Genomic DNA, 16,563 nt, shown 5'->3' on the forward strand with positions numbered 1-16,563 from the left:
TATTGGTCAACAGTAATCAGAAAGTGGCCAACCCCTTTAAATCACAGTTGTCAATGTATTCTTAACAAAGGAACGGTACAATGCAAATGTTTAAGAATAGATGTCCGAGAATAATTATGTCACAGGGAATTCAAGTATTTTCTAAAACAGACATGTCAGGAGGGGTATTGTGAGCAAAAATATGCAACGTTTTGAGTTTTCCTGCTGCTCACACCACTTTTTTACAAAATTGGCAGGGTTAGCAGTAGTGGGTGGGTCCTCCTTAGTTAAGATAATTTACACAAGATAACTGGAGTAAACTATAACTCTAATCTATGCTAGCCGTTAGATGGTGCAGATTTCAATTTCTTGTGCAAGGAGAGCACAGACACAATAAAGAGGCGTGTGCAGTGAGCGCGCAGGGAATGGGGACAGCCGGGAGGAGGATGGGAGTGGTAGTTGTGGTCAAGATTTTGGTAATAGTAGTTCAGGGTGGCGTTCCCAACTCTGACACTACCTGGGGTTCTAACAGTGACTGAGCAACACCCATCTGCCTGGGGCTTCTGAGCAAAGTAAAAATGTACTGCCCTGAAAATGTAGACTTGGGTAAGTCTAAGAGAGGCGGTATATTAGTGTTAGGGACCCATCTGTGGAAGCCACCTTGACGCCTGGTAGATGGGCCCGACACAATATTGATTAAAATGTGCACAAAGAGCTTCCATTTTTAATTTATAGTAGGTATAGTACCACTTTAATTTAGAATGATCCCCATTTATCAGCTTTATTGTTTGTATGTATAAAGTTGTGCAGCCATTATTTTTTTATCAACCATGTTTGCTTTTATGGATATGCACCTGTGACTATGAATATAAATGTGCTAGTCTAAATTTTTCTGTAGTGACTGGAGGGGTGCAACTTTTCTTTTCCTCAGAACTTGAGTTCTGGGGCTCCTACCTGATGTCAGCGGGGGGTGCACTTGATGTTGTGAGGTTTAAAGACACAGGCATATACATAACTTAGGCACATCCAGCGGCAGTCTAAATGTAAGCCAGCTTTCTAGCGCGAGTAGGGAAAAGTCCCAGATTGTGGTGCAACTAACCATTGTGCCACAATCTGCACCAGAAATACATCTAATATAGGCGTGTTTCTGGATCATAAATGACCCCCATTGTGCTTCCATGGGCTTCCACTCTGTGTCTCTACCCCGCACTGCTTCGTATCTTGCAGATTGCAGATCCATTCAAGTGAATAGGTGCGCATCCATGATAAGGAGTACACACGGCCGGTGCCCGTATATTGTAGACACTCTGTTTGCAGGATGCAAAATGGGCATCCGTGTGCATGAGGTTGTTTAGGCAGCTCATAACACAGGCAATGATAGTATTCAGTTCAATCTCCAGAGGGAAAACAAACCAGGCTGGTGTAGTGAGCTGCATTTATATTTATTTATATAAGGAGATATATAACGCGAGTTTGACCGCGACGCATGGTTGATTAAGTGTGGTTGCGTAAGTGTGTGACTTAAGATTAAGTGAGGAAGTATCTGAGAGCTAAATTATTTGTGGACATTGAGTGGCTGTATTTGACTGTATTGTATGCTGTGATAACACTTTTTTTTCCTTCTCCAGGGGTTGCACAGGTGAGTAATTAGGGTGTGGCTGTCTAATTCGGGTGTGGTTGTCTAATTAGGAGACTATAAAAACTCAGCAGTGTGAGCAGCACAGCCTCTTTGAATCCAGAGGGGAAACAAACCAGGCTGGTGTAGTGAGCTGCATCTATATTTATTTATATAAGGAGATATATAACGCGAGTTTGACCGCGATGTGTGGTTGATAAAGTACGGTTGCGTAAGTGTGTGATTTAAGATTAAGTGACTTTAGATTCAGGGACTTCAGTGGGGGACTGTAATTAGCCAGTTTCTTATTACTACATTATATTGTATTTTTCCCTTTTGTGGTGTAATCCCCATTTAGTATGTGTTGCACAATTGACAACGCAGTCCAGTGCACATCTTGCATGATGTATGCAGTCCTGGAACAGGAGTTCAAGGGTGCATATTTTTGTTCAAGATGTGAGCAAATTACCCGTTTGGAATCGCAAATCGAGTCTCTAAATGGGCAAGTTGCAACACTGAGGGGCATTGACAATTTGCAAAAGAGTTTGCTTCTCACCGAGCAAGCACTCTTTGGGGTAGATGAGGGGGAGGGTGACAGAGAGGAGTCTGAGGAAAGTGAGGTAACTAGCTGAGTAACGGTTAGAAAGCAGGGTAGAGGCAAGAGTGCCAGGGAGGCACGGCTGGATGATAGCTATGACTGAGCAGTCAATGTACAGGGTTACAGTCTGTTTAGAAAGGATCGTCAAAACCGGAGAGGGGGAGGGGTCTGCCTTTATGTAAAGTCCGGTCTAAAGCCCACACTCCGTGAAGATATAAGTGAGGGACATGAGCATGTGGAGTCACTGTGGGTAGAGATACATGCCGCTAAAAACAATAATAAATTACTAATAGTAGTTTACTATAAACCACCTAATATACCAGAGTCCACAGAAAATCTACTACTAAATGAGATTGACAAGGCGGCAAATCATAATGAGGTGGTTATTATGGGGGACTTCAACTACCCAGATATAGACTGGGAAACTGAAACTTGTATATCTCATAAAGGAAACAGGTTCTTGGCAATAACCAAAGACAATTACCTCTCCCAACTGGTTCAGGACCCGGCTAGAGGGACGGCCATACTGGACTTAGTATTAACCAATAGGCCTGACAGAACAACAGACGTGCAGGTTGGGGGACACCTGGGAAATAGTGACCACAAAGTAATAACCTTCCAATTATCATTCAAAAGAGCGTTTCTACAGGGAGGAACAAAAATACCAAACTTCAAAAAAGCTAAATTTAGCCAACTAAGAGAGGCCATAGGCCTAACTAACTGGGACAAAGTCCTCACAAATAAAAATACAGCCACAAAATGGGATATCTTTAAAAGCATCCTAAAATCTCATTGTGAGAGGTACATACCGTATGGTAATAAAAGGTTAAGGAACAAAAAGAAACCAATGTGGATAAACAGAACTGTAAAGAAAGCAATAAATGACAAAAAGAAAGCTTATAAAACACTAAAACAGGAAGGTAGCACGGAAGCACTGAAAAACTATAAGGAAAAAAATAGAACATGTAAAAAACAAATAAAAGCGTCCAAACTAGAGACCGAGAGATTAATTGCCAAAGAGAATAAAACTAACCCTAAAATATTCTTCATAGAAACATAGAATGTGTCGGCAGATAAGAACCATTTGGCCCATCTAGTCTGCCCAATATATCTGAATCCTATGAATAGTCCCTGGCCCTATCTTATATGAAGGATAGCCTTATGCCTATCCCATGCATGCTTAAACTCCTCCACTGTATTTGCCGCTACCACTTCTGCAGGAAGGCTATTCCATGCATCCACTACTCTCTCAGTAAAGTAATACTTCCTTATATTACTTTTAAACCTTTGCCCCTCTAATTTAAAACTGTGTCCTCTTGTGGTAGTTTTTCTTCTTTTAAATATGCTCTCCTCCTTTACCGATTCAATTATATAAATGTTAAAAAGTATAAATCTGAAGGTGTAGGCCCTTTAAAGAGTAATGAGGGGGGAGTCGCAGAGAGCGACGAGGAGAAAGCAAAGCTGTTAAATATTTTTTTCTCCAATGTATTCACTGAGGAAAATAAACTGTCAGATGACATGCCGAATGTTGAAATAAATTCCCCATTAAAAGTGCCCTGTCTGACCCAGGAAGAAGTACAACAGCGACTTAAAAAGATTAAAATAGACAAATCGCCAGGACCGGATGGCATACACCCCCGTATCCTAAGGGAATTAAGTAATATCATAGCCAGACCCTTATTTCTGATATTTGCAGATTCTATATTGACAGGGAATGTCCCACAGGATTGGTGCATGGCAAATGTGGTGCCAATATTGAAAAAAGGTCCAAAAAATAGAGCCTGGAAACTATAGGCCGGTAAGTTTAAAGGGACACTGACAGGCCTTCTGAGGATAATTAGCTCTTTATATGCCCCCCTAGGTCTTATAATAAGTTCCCAATTCACAGGGATAATACTTATATGAATTGGGAACTTATTATAAGACCTAGGGGGGGCATATAAAGAGCTAATTATCCTCAGAAGGCCTGTCAGTGTCCCTTTAACATCTGTTGTGGGTAAACTGTTAGAAGGTTTTCTGAGAGATGCTATGTTAGAGCATCTAAACGGAAATAAGCAAATAACGCCATATCAGCATGGCTTCGTGAGGGATCGATCATGTCAAACAAATTTAATCAGTTTCTATGAGGAGGTAAGTTCTAGACTTGACAGCGGCGAATCAATGGATGTCGTGTATCTGGACTTCTCCAAAGCATTTGACACTGTACTGCATAAAAGGTTAGTATATAAAATGAGAATGCTCGGACTGGGAGAAAACGTCTGTAAGTGGGTAAGTAACTGGCTCAGTGATAGAAAACAGAGGGTGGTTATTAATGGTACACACTCAGATTGGGTCACTGTCACTAGTGGAGTACCTCAGGGGTAAGTATTGGGCCCTATTCTCTTCAATATATTTATTAATGATCTTGTAGAAGGCTTGCATAGTAAAATATCAATTTTCGCAGATGACACTAAACTGTGTAAAGTAATTAACACTGAAGAGGACAGTATACTACTACAGAGCGATCTGGATAGATTGGAGGCTTGGGCAGAGAACTGGCAGATGAGGTTTAACACTGACAAATGTAAAGTTATTCACATGCGAAGGAATAATGCAAGTCACCCGTACATACTAAATGGTAAAACGCTCGGTAACACTGACATGGAAAAGGATCTAGGAATTTTAATAAACAGCAAACTAAGCTGCAAAAAACAGTGCCAGGCAGCTGCTGCCAAGGCCAATAAGATAATGGGTTGCATCAAAAGGGGCATAGATGCCCGTGATGAGAACATAGTCCTACCACTTTACAAATCATTAGTCAGACCACACATGGAGTACTGTGTACAGTTCTGGGCTCCAGTGAACAAAGCAGACATAGCAGAGCTGGAGAGGGTCCAGAGGAGGGCAACTAAAGTAATAACTGGAATGGGGCAACTACAGTACCCTGAAAGATCAAAATTAGGGTTATTCACTTTAGAAAAAAGACAACTGAGAGGAGATCTAATTAATATGTATAAATATATCATGGGACAGTACAGAGATCTATCCCATCATCTATTCATTCCCAGGACTGTGACAAGGGGACATCCTTTGCGTCTGGAGGAAAGAAGGTTTGTACACAAACATAGAAGAGGATTCTTTACGGTAAGAGCAGTGAGACTATGGAACTCTCTGCCTGAGGAGGTGGTGATGGTGAGTACAATAAAGGAATTCAAGAGGGGCCTGGATGTATTTCTGGAGTGTAATAATATTACAGGATATAGCTACTAGAGAGCGTTGATCCAGGGAGTTATTCTGATTGCCTGATTGGAGTCGGGAAGGAATTTTTTATTCCCCTAAAGTGAGGAAAATTGGCTTCTACATCACAGTTTTTTTTTGCCTTCCTCTGGATCAACTTGCAGGATGACAAGCCGAACTGGATGGACAAATGTCTTTTTTCGGCCTTATGTACTGTTACTATGTTACTATGTTAATACTTCCAGAGCTGAACAAGGGATAAAATGCTTTCCAAATTGACCAGAGGGCTGCACGGTATCTCTATATGTACTACAATTCCCACAGCGGGGTGTAGACTCTCCAACGGGTAGCTAACCTGTTGTAAAAGTGTGGTGGGCACCCCAGAAAATGTACTCTTTCCACTAGCATTAAAGCTTGTTACTATAGATGAGCTATTGCATTTACTGTCTGCCGTTTGCAAGAGACCTTTAAATTGGCCCTCAACAGTCTGTGTATTCCCTACTTCTTTCCTTCTCAGAGGATGGTGGTAGTTTGTTGACATGTATTTCCCTTCAGGGACCCTTTGGACCCGGGATTTAAATTTATTAAGGTTCAGATAGCCAAACGGCTAATAGATTCCCGTTTATGGTCTAATTTAAAATATAATGTTTATTTCATATTCTTTAAAAATATATATACGGGGAAGACAGAAAATAAAAAAGTGTCTTAAAATTAATGTGCTCTTGTGCTTAGCAGCAATGAGATGTTTTATTTATTAATAATTACTGCTTTTGTTTGCAGTCTCTTTTCTTGGTGTATCTACCACTCTATCCTGAGGGATTAATTCCTTATCTATTTCCCTACTCCCTACTTGTTGACATGTAAGGATGGAAGTTCCTTGCAGCAGGTTCTACTTCTGCTCAGGCATATGCAGAAGATCCACTACCTTAGTCTGTCTAGATCAGACTATTTAGCTCCTCACACAAAGGGGGAGGGCCAGCTTCCTCCTTCCAAGTAGGACTTAAAAACTAAACAGTGTCCTCATTTCAGCTCTTGAAGTACAAACATGCAAAGAAAAAGTACATTAACATCAACAATGGACATTAACCTATTTAGTAGCAAATTTAACCCGTGTGCAGTAGTCCTCCGGGGTACTGCATATGCACCTCCTAATAAATTTGGCCCATCAGTCTTTCTCCAGACTGAAGTATGAATTACCAGTGTGTGTAATTGCCCCCCTTTGTTTTACTGATTCTGTTCAACTTGATGGAATCAGTAAAAATACCATAATCTATCTGTGGGTACCCTGTAGTGAACATGCATAAAAATCCTCACATACAGATAATTTAGTGTAAATCTGGATTTGAGATGATGCACACTTGAGAATTTATGCGCTCTCTCCCTGTACAACTCTGCTCTAGATAGGAACAGTCAAGCACCATTACTCCTGTATGGTTCTGTACATTGGGTCTAGTTCATTTTTGAGATTCTAGTCTGTTTATATAATAAATTATGATCAAATTACCCAGATTTCATAGTTATGCAGTTTATGAGATTTTAGTGCTGCAAAATGTAGCCATTGAATTTCACTTGCTGGTATACGAAATCAATGAATTGCAATGAATGACAAAGAAAAATAAATACAGTATGTGTCATCTAGCTAACTACAGTATCAAGAGCATCAGCCCCATGAGAGAAGAATTAATTCATGCTCCTACATTTGTATTCATGACTCAAAGACTACATTGATCTAAAGGGAATGTGTCAGCTATATATTTTTTTACTAATACCTGATAGAGATAGAAATCTATTCTTTTTAGAGAGACAGCACAAGCTCATCTCCTCCTCCTCCCTGCACAGTGACCTATGCACACGTCAGAGAGCATGCCTAGGCTCTCCCATAGAAGTCAAGAAATCTTCTCCAGATTAGAGGTCCTGTACTTACAGCTTATTTTGCTGCTGTGTCTGAATTCTATTAACAGCAGCTCAAGCAAAATGACTGCCACCATAATCACATCTGTTTATATTTTGTAGATATTTTTATTCTATATTCTGTATGTGATTATGTTGGCAGTCATTTTGCTTGAGCTGCTGTTAATAGAAATCAGACCCCAGCACCTTTACCCTCAAAAATTTAAAAACATGTTTAATAAAACAGCTTCATTTAAATAGGAGGCTATTTTCTGATGACATTCCCTTTAATTCATTAACTAAATCTGTATACAGATTATCAATAGTCAATAGGGATGTAAAGAAGCAAGTGGAAGTAGGAAAGAGAGGAAACAAGTTAACATTTATCATCATGTTTTCAACTTTCTTTTTAATTACAATCATTTGTAGTTGTGTTTGTGTAGTGTTGAGCGGGTCCCGTGGATGTTCGGGTTTGCCAGTTTCGGCTGAACTTCAGGTCAAAGTTCGTGTTCGGGACCCAAACCTGACCCAAACTCGTACCCCATTGAAGTCAATAGGGATCTGAACTTTGGGGCACTAAAATGGCTGTAAGGCTTCTTTCACACCACCGTATGGCTTTTTCAGTGTTTTGCGGGCAGTTTTTTCCGGATCCGTTGTTCTGTTTTTTGTTTCCGTTCCGTTTTTCCGTATGGCATATACAGTATACAGTAATTACATAGAAAACATTGGGCTGGGCATAATATTTTCAATAGATGGTTCCGCAAAAAACGGAAAGGATATGGAAGACATACGGATGCATTTCCGTATGTGTTCTGTTTTTTTGCGGACCCATTGACTTGAATGGAGCCACGGAACGTGATTTGTGGGCAATAATATCGACATGTTCTATCTTTCAACTGAACGGAAAAACGGAAATACGGAAATGGAATGCATACGGAGTACATTCCGAAATGAATGGTTCCGTATACGGACCGTATACAGAACGCAAAAAACGGCGCGTAAGACAACAAAAAAATAAAACGGTCGTGTGAAAGAGGCCTAAAATAGTTGTAGTAAGGGCTAGAGGGCTACAAAAAGAAGCAAAATGTAGGTACGAGCAGGACAATTGCCCTGCAGACAAATGTAGATAGGTGAATTACTTAAAATAACATAGAATACAAAAAAATCTAAATTATAATTTTGAACCAGGAGGCGGAGGTCCAAGTGGAGTAGGAGGTTGAGGAGATGGTGGACAATGGAGGAGGAGGTAGGCAACATTGTTTTTGTTATTTTTAAAAACATTTTTTATTTTATTTGTGAAGGCCCCAAAACATTGGGAAATGGAAAAGAGAACACACAAAGTGCACTGGAGTATAACAATGGCTGGGTGTGGCCGGTATACTACAGGACTAGCCCAGGACTACAAGCCACCAGTGCTAACCACTGAGCTAACAAATGTTGTAGCCTATAGCCAAATCTTTCCACACCTAGAGAAATATTCTAGTATGCTGACTATTGTAATTCAAAACTAATAAATAGCATGCTGTATTTTAATGTCTAATATAAATAAAAAAATATAAATTGATTGACCCCTTCACTACCGAGCCACTTTTCACCTTAAATCCCAGGCCGAATTTTGCAAATCTAACGTGTCACTTTATGTGGCAATAACTTTGTAACACTTTTACTTATATAAGCCATTCTGAGATTGTTTTCTCGTGACACATTGTACTTCATTACAGTGTATTTCATTATAAAAGAATCAAAAAATTTCAAAAAATTTCAAAAAATTCTCAATTTTCTAAATTTGAATTTCTCTACTTTTAACACAGATAATAATACCTCATAAAATAGTTATTAATCAACATTCCCCATATGTCTACTTTATGTTGGCATCATTTTGTAAATGCCATTTTATTTTTTTAGGACGTTAGAAGGCTTAGAATTTTAGAAGCAATTTTTCTAATTTTCAACAACATGTCCCAAACCGTTTTTTTAAGCACCAATTCAGTTATAAAGTGATTTTGAAGAGCTTACGTAATGGAAACCACCCATAAATGACCCAATTTTAGAAGCTAAATCCTTAAAATTATTCCAAACTGATGATACAAACTTTGTTAACCCTTGAGGTGTTCCACAAGAATTAAAGGAAAATGAAGGTGAAATGTCAAAATTTCACTTTTTTTGCAGATTTTTCATGTTAAGCAATTTTTCTTGCAACACAGCAAGGGTTAACAGCGAAATAAACCTCAATATACATTACTCTGATTCTGCAGTTTATAGAAATACCCTATATGTGGTGGTAAACTGCTCTATGGGCATGTGGCAGTGGTCAGCAGGAAAGGAGTGCCATATGGATTTTGGAGGCAGATTTTGCTAGAATGGTTTTTAGGCACCATTTTGTATTAGAAGAGATCCTGACATACCCCTAGAGTGGAAACCCTCAAAAAGTGATCCTATTTTGGAAACTACACCTCTTAAAGAATATATTAAGGGGGTACTGAGCACTTTGACCCCCTAAGCGTTTTACGGAATTTGGAAACACTTGGCTGTGAAAATGAAAAGTTTCATTTCTTATAATAAAATTTTGCTTTAGCCCCAACTTATTCATTTTCACAAGGGGTAACAGGCAGGGGCGTACATAAAGAATTAAGGGACCCATAGCAAGGATCCAACCAGGTCCCCCACACAAGACAGAAGGGTTTCTGCCTAAACCCTTTTCAATGACCCATGGGCCATTTTTTCCACTGCCTCATTTGCTAAAAGTTGTTCCTTTAGAGCAGGCATCCTCAAACAGCGGCCCTCCAGCTGTTGCAAAATTACAACTTCCAGCATGCCCGAACAGCCTACAAGTATCAGCGTCCAGCAGGGCATTGTTGGAAATGTAGTTTTACAACAGCTGGAGGGCCGCAGTTTGACGATGCCTGCTTTAGTGGGTAGAGTCCTGACCAAGTTTTCACCTCCAGTCAGTGGCGTACCTCTAATAGAGGCAGACCACGCAACTGCTATGGGGCCTGTAGGGAAAGAGGGCCCGGCTGTGGAGGAAAGGCCCAGCCCCCTTATTACAATTAGAAAAACAACTCCATCCAGAGTCCTTGCCAGGGCCTCTGGCTTAGCTTTTCAGCTCTCCTCACTGTTTTTCCTGTGAATGATGTGCCCCAGCTTCCCCCCTCCCAACCAGCAAGGGTCAGATCCTACCATGAGGAGATGACTCTAGCATCTGGCAGCCTGCACATGCCCTCAGGGAGAGGTCAGTTTTCAGAAGCTACAGTAAGATGTGCTGCTGCCATCAGAAGCCTCCCCAGTGCTCCCCTCCCCCACTGTGCTCCTCTTGCCTGTCCTGGCACACTGCAGAGTCCTCCTCTGCTGTTATGTAATCCATGTGCAGCAGTCGGGACAGAGGAAGAGGGGAAGAGAGCCTGCTACACTGCCCAGCTGAGGAGAAGTTGTCCTCACATCAATCCTGACCGTTTACCCTGGAGACCTGCTCAGAAGGTGTGTCCCAGCGTAATATGTGTGTGTTTACATATCTGTACTTATGCCTGTGTAGTGTACTGTATTATGTACATATGTACAGTACAGACCAAAAGTTTGGACACACCTTTTCATTCAAAGAGTTTTATTTTATTTTCATGACTATGAAAATTGTAAATTCACACTGAAGGCATCAAAACTATGAATTAACACATGTGGAATTATATACATAACAAAAAAGTGTGAAACAACTGAAAATATGTCATATTCTAGGTTCTTCAAAGTAGCCACCTTTTGCTTTGATTACTGCTTTGCACACTCTTGGCATTCTCTTGATTAGTGTTGAGCGCGAATATTCGAATATCGAATTTTTTTAGCGAATATCGTCACTTCGCTAAATCGCGAATATTTCTAATATAGTGCTATAAATTCGATATTTCGAATATTCTTTTTTTTTTTTTTTTTTTTTAATTGTTATATTTTTTCCTTTCCCACTTCCCTAAAGTTGTTCTTACCTGTCCTTTGGATATTTGGCTTCCTGGCTGCTCCAGTCAGTGCCCGTTGCTGCTTCTGCCAACTTCCGTGCTCATGGAGCGTCCCCATCACCATGGGAACGTCTCCATATACTAGAATGTACTGTCGGATTTGAGAATTACGTTGAAATCGCAATTCGATTATTTCAAGTTATAATAATTGAATTGCGATTTCAACTTAACACTGCTTTATTCCATATTCGTTAATTCTATCCTAATATGGAATATAGCAGTGCTAAGTTGAAATCGCAATTCGATTATTATAACTTGAAATAATCGAATTGCAATTTCAACGTAATTATCAAATCCGACAGTACATTCTAGTATATGGAGTCGTTCCCATGGTGATGGGGACGCTCCATGAGCATGGAATATAGCATTACTAAGTTGAAATCGCCATGCAATTACTTCGAGTTATATTAATCGCATGGCGATTTCAACTTGGACCTGGTTTACTATATGGTTGGCTTCAATGGCTTGGTAGAATTAGCGAATATGACGAATATATTCGTTATATTCCACAAAACGAAGATAACGAAGTATTCTGCATCTTCGTTTTAGCTACCTATTCATCAACTTCGCTAATTCTAGCAATCATATAGGAAAGTTTACTATAGAGACAGCTAAGTTTAATTCGCTATGCGATTATATTACTTTGCTTTTTTTTTATAAATAGAATAATTATAATAATTATCAGGTATTATAACTATTCTATTTATTTTTAAAAAAAGCAAAGTAATATAATCACATAGCGAATTAAACTTAGCTGTCTCTATAGTCAACTTTCCTATATGGTTGCTAGAATTAGCGAAGTTGACCAATAGGTAGCTAAAACGAAGATGCAGAATACTTTGTTATCTTCGTTTTGTGGCATATGACGAATACATTCGTTATATTGGTTTTGTGGAATATAACGAGTATATTCGTCATATTCGCTAATTCTACCAAGCCATTGAAGCCAACCATATAGTAAACCAGGTCCAAGTTGAAATCGCCATGCGATTAATATAACTCGAAGGAATCGCATGGCGATTTCAACTTAGTAATGCTATATTCCATATTCGTTAATTCTAGCCTAATATGGAATATAGCAGTGCTAAGTTTAAATCGCAATTCGAATAATTCAAGTTATAATAATCGAATTGCGATTTCAACTTGGACCTGCTATATTCCATATTAGGCTGGAATTAACGAATATGGAATATAGCAGTGCTAAGTTGAAATCGAAAGTCGATTATTCTAACTTTAATTAATCGCATTGCTATTACAATAGCAGAGTAGCCTTAAGTTAAAATCGCAATACGTGATTATTTAAATCGCATATTAATCGCGATAACTAGAATAATGACGAATATTCGATTTTGACGAATATAAAACGTTTTTCCTGTGCATAGTCAAAATCGAATATGGCACCTGCTGCTCATCACTACTCTTGATGAGCTTCAAGAGGTAGTCACCTGAAATGGTCTTCCAACAGTCTTGAAGGAGTTCCCAGAGATGCTTAGCACTTGTTGGCCCTTTTGCCTTCACTCTGCGGTCCAGCTCACCCCAAACCATCTCGATTGGGTTCAGGTCCAGTGACTGTGGAGGCCAGGTCATCTGGCGCAGCACCCCATCACTCTCCTTCATGGTCAAATAGCCCTTACACAGCCTGGAGGTGTGTTTGGGGTCATTGTCCTGTTGAAAAATAAATGATGGTCCAACTAAACCAGATGGAATAGCATGCCGCTGCAAGATGCTGTGGTAGCCATGCTGGTTCAGTATGCCTTCAATTTTGAATAAATCCCCAACAGTGTCACCAGCAAAGCACCCCACACCATCACACCTCCTCCTCCATGCTTCACGGTGGGAACCAGGCATGTAGAGTCCATCCGTTCACCTTTTCTGCATCGCACAAAGACACGGTGGTTGGAACCAAAGATCTCAAATTTGGACTCATCAGACCAAAGCACAGATTTCCACTTGTCTAATGTCCATTCCTTGTGTTCTTTAGCCCAAACAAGTCTCTTCTGCTTGTTGCCTGTCCTTAGCAGTGGTTTCCTAGCAGATATTCTACCATGAAGACCTGATTCAAACAGTCTCCTCTTAACAGTTGTTCTAGAGATGTGTCTGCTGCTAGAACTCTGTGTGGCATTGACCTGGTCTCTAATCTGAGCTGCTGTTAACCTGCGATTTCTGAGGCTGGTGACTCGGATGAACTTATCCTCCGCAGCAGAGGTGACTCTTGGTCTTCCTTTCCTGGGGCGGTCCGCATGTGAGCCAGTTTCTTTGTAGCGCTTGATGGTTTTTGTGACTGCACTTGGGGACACTTTCAAAGTTTTCCCAATTTTTCGGACTGACTGACCTTCATTTCTTAAAGTAATGATGGCCACTCGTTTTTCTTTACTAAGCTGCTTTTTTATTGCCATAATACAAATTCTAACAGTCTATTTAGTAGGACTATCAGCTGTGTATCCACCTGACTTCTCCTCAACGCAACTAATGGTCCCAACCCCATTTATAAGGCAAGAAATCCCACTTATTAAACCTGACAGGGCACACCTGTGAAGTGAAAACTATTTCAGGTGACTACCTCTTGAAGCTCATCAAGAGAATGCCAAGAGTGTGCAAAGCAGTAATCAAAGCAAAAGGTGGCTACTTTGAAGAACCTAGAATATGACATATTTTCAGTTGTTTCACACTTTTTTGTTATGTATATAATTCCACATGTGTTAATTCATAGTTTTGATGCCTTCAGTGTGAATCTACAATTTTCATAGTCATGAAAATAAAAAAAACTCTTTAAATGAGAAGGTGTGTCCAAACTTTTGGTCTGTACTGTATGTGATGTGTGTATAATTGTCTAATGTACCTGAATATATGTAAATGTATGTATGTGTGTGTACTATATGTACAGTGTATATGATGTGTGTGTGTGTCTGTGTGTGTATATATATATATATATATATATATATATATCATTATCTATATATACAGTGCTTCCCATAATTATTCATACCCCTGGCAAATTTTGACTTAAAGTTACTTTTATTCAACCAGCAAGTAATTTTGGGACGGGAAATGGCATAGGTGTCTCCCAAAAGATAATAAGATGATGTACAAGAGGCATTATTGTGGAAAACATTTCTTAGCTTTTATTTACATTTGAGCAAAAAGTGTCCAGTCCAAAATTATTCATACCCTTCTTAATAATCAATAGAAAAGCCTTTATTGGCTATTACAGCAATCAAACACTTCCTATAATTGCAGACCAGCTTTTTGCATGTCTCCACAGGTATTTTTGCCCATTCATCTTTAGCTATGAGCTCCAAATCTTTCAGGTTGGAGGGTCTTCTTGCCATCACCCTGATCTTTAGCTCCCTCCACAGATTCTCAATTGGATTTAAGTCTGGACTCTGGCTGGGCCACTTCAAAACGTTAATGTTGTTGTCTGCTAACCATTTCTTCACCACTTTTGCTAATTGTTTTGGGTCATTGTCATGCTGAAATGTCCACTGGTGCCCAAGGCCAAGTTTCTCTGCAGACTGCCAGATGTTGTAGTTGAGAATCCTCATGTATTGCTCTTTTTTCATGGTGCCATTTACTGTGATTAGGTTCCCTGGTCCATTGGCATGAAAAACACCCCCAAAGCATTAGGTTCCCACCACCATGTTTGACAGTGGGGATAGTGTTCTTTGGGTTGAAGGCTTCTCATTTTTTACGCCAAATAAAGGAAACATCATTGTGACCAAACAATTAAATTTTTGTTTCATCTGACCATAACACAGAAGACCAGAAGTCTTCTTCTTTGTCCAGATGAGCGTTTGCAAAGGCCAAGCAAGCTTTTGTGTGCCTTATCTGGAGAAGTGGCGTCCTCCTTGGTCTGCATTGTGCAGTGTCTGCCTTGAGACATTGCCACCAGCAGAGCCCAGATTCACCAGAATGGCCATGGTGGTGATCCTTGGATTCTTTTTCACCTCTCTATCACTTTTGGCTTCCGACCACGTCCTCTGAGATTTTCCACAGTGTCGAACATCTTGTATTTTTTGCTCATATGTAAATAAAAGCTGAGAAATGTTTTTTTTTTTCCACAATAATGCCTCTTGTACAAAAATTGCCTCTGTCATTTCCTGTAAAAAAAATTACTTGCTGGTTGAATAAAAGTAACTTTAAGTCAAAATTTGCCAGGGGTATGAATAATTATGGGCAGCACTGTATATATATATATATATATATATATATATATACACAGATGTAGCAGAGTTAACACACACTTGCTGAGTTTTCACATTTAGCTAATGCGTTATGAGTAGTGTTGAGTGAACTTGTGTTTCAAATTCAGCGTATTTTCAAATTTGGCATACATGGTTTGGGTTTTCTAAGAATCCCGTTATGTATTCCGGTACCACGGACCACAACGGAATTCTGTGACGCCATCCACCACGGAAGCCTATAAGAGGCTTTCCGTATTGCATTCCGTCATAATAGAAGTCTGTACTGACCATGCTATGCTGTCATAGAATTCTATTATGGTCCGTGGTAGCAAAATCCATAATGGAATTCTTAGATAACCCGAACCTTGTATGCCAAACTTGACAATACAAGTTCACTCAATACTAGTTATGACTGTGACTGTTAAAGGGGTTGTTATATTCCCTTCTTCCCCCACTCAGCCCCTCTGATATGAGCATCGGAGCATTTTATGCTCCAATGTTCTTCCTTGCCCTGCGCTGAATTGCGCAGGGCAAGTGCTTTTTCTGCAGATCCCGTGACATCACCGAATCTCCAGAAAAATTCTCTAGATTCAGTGCAGGGCAAGGAAAAGGCTCCGACACGAACGTGTGCGCCCAGTGGTCGTGATATGGCCCGCAAAATGCGGGCTGCAATGCACGAACACAGTCCACGGGGCAGCCGCAGCAGATCGTGGACCCATTCACTTTAATGAGTCTGCGATCCGTCCGTTCCACAAAAAGATTGAACATGTCCTATCTTTTTGCGGAAAGGAAGTACGGGACGAAACCCCACGGAAGCACTCTGTAGTGCTCCCGTAGGGTTCCATTCTTCTGTTCCGCACCATTCCGCATCTCCGGATTTGCAGACCCATTGAAATGAATGCGTCCGCATCCGTGATGTGTAATGCACACAGAATGGTGCCTGTGTATTGCGGATCCGCAAAACGGCAACGGTAAGCACACGTTCGTGTGCAGGAGTCCTTAGTTTTCATTCACATCTCTGGTGAACGGCAGAATCTAGCAATGTTGGATCCAGTCAACTCTGGCAGGATGTTCTCTGCCGGATAC

The sequence above is a fragment of the Bufo gargarizans genome, chromosome 1 (assembly GCF_014858855.1).
Source record: "Bufo gargarizans isolate SCDJY-AF-19 chromosome 1, ASM1485885v1, whole genome shotgun sequence".
Taxonomy (NCBI): Eukaryota; Metazoa; Chordata; class Amphibia; order Anura; family Bufonidae; genus Bufo; species Bufo gargarizans.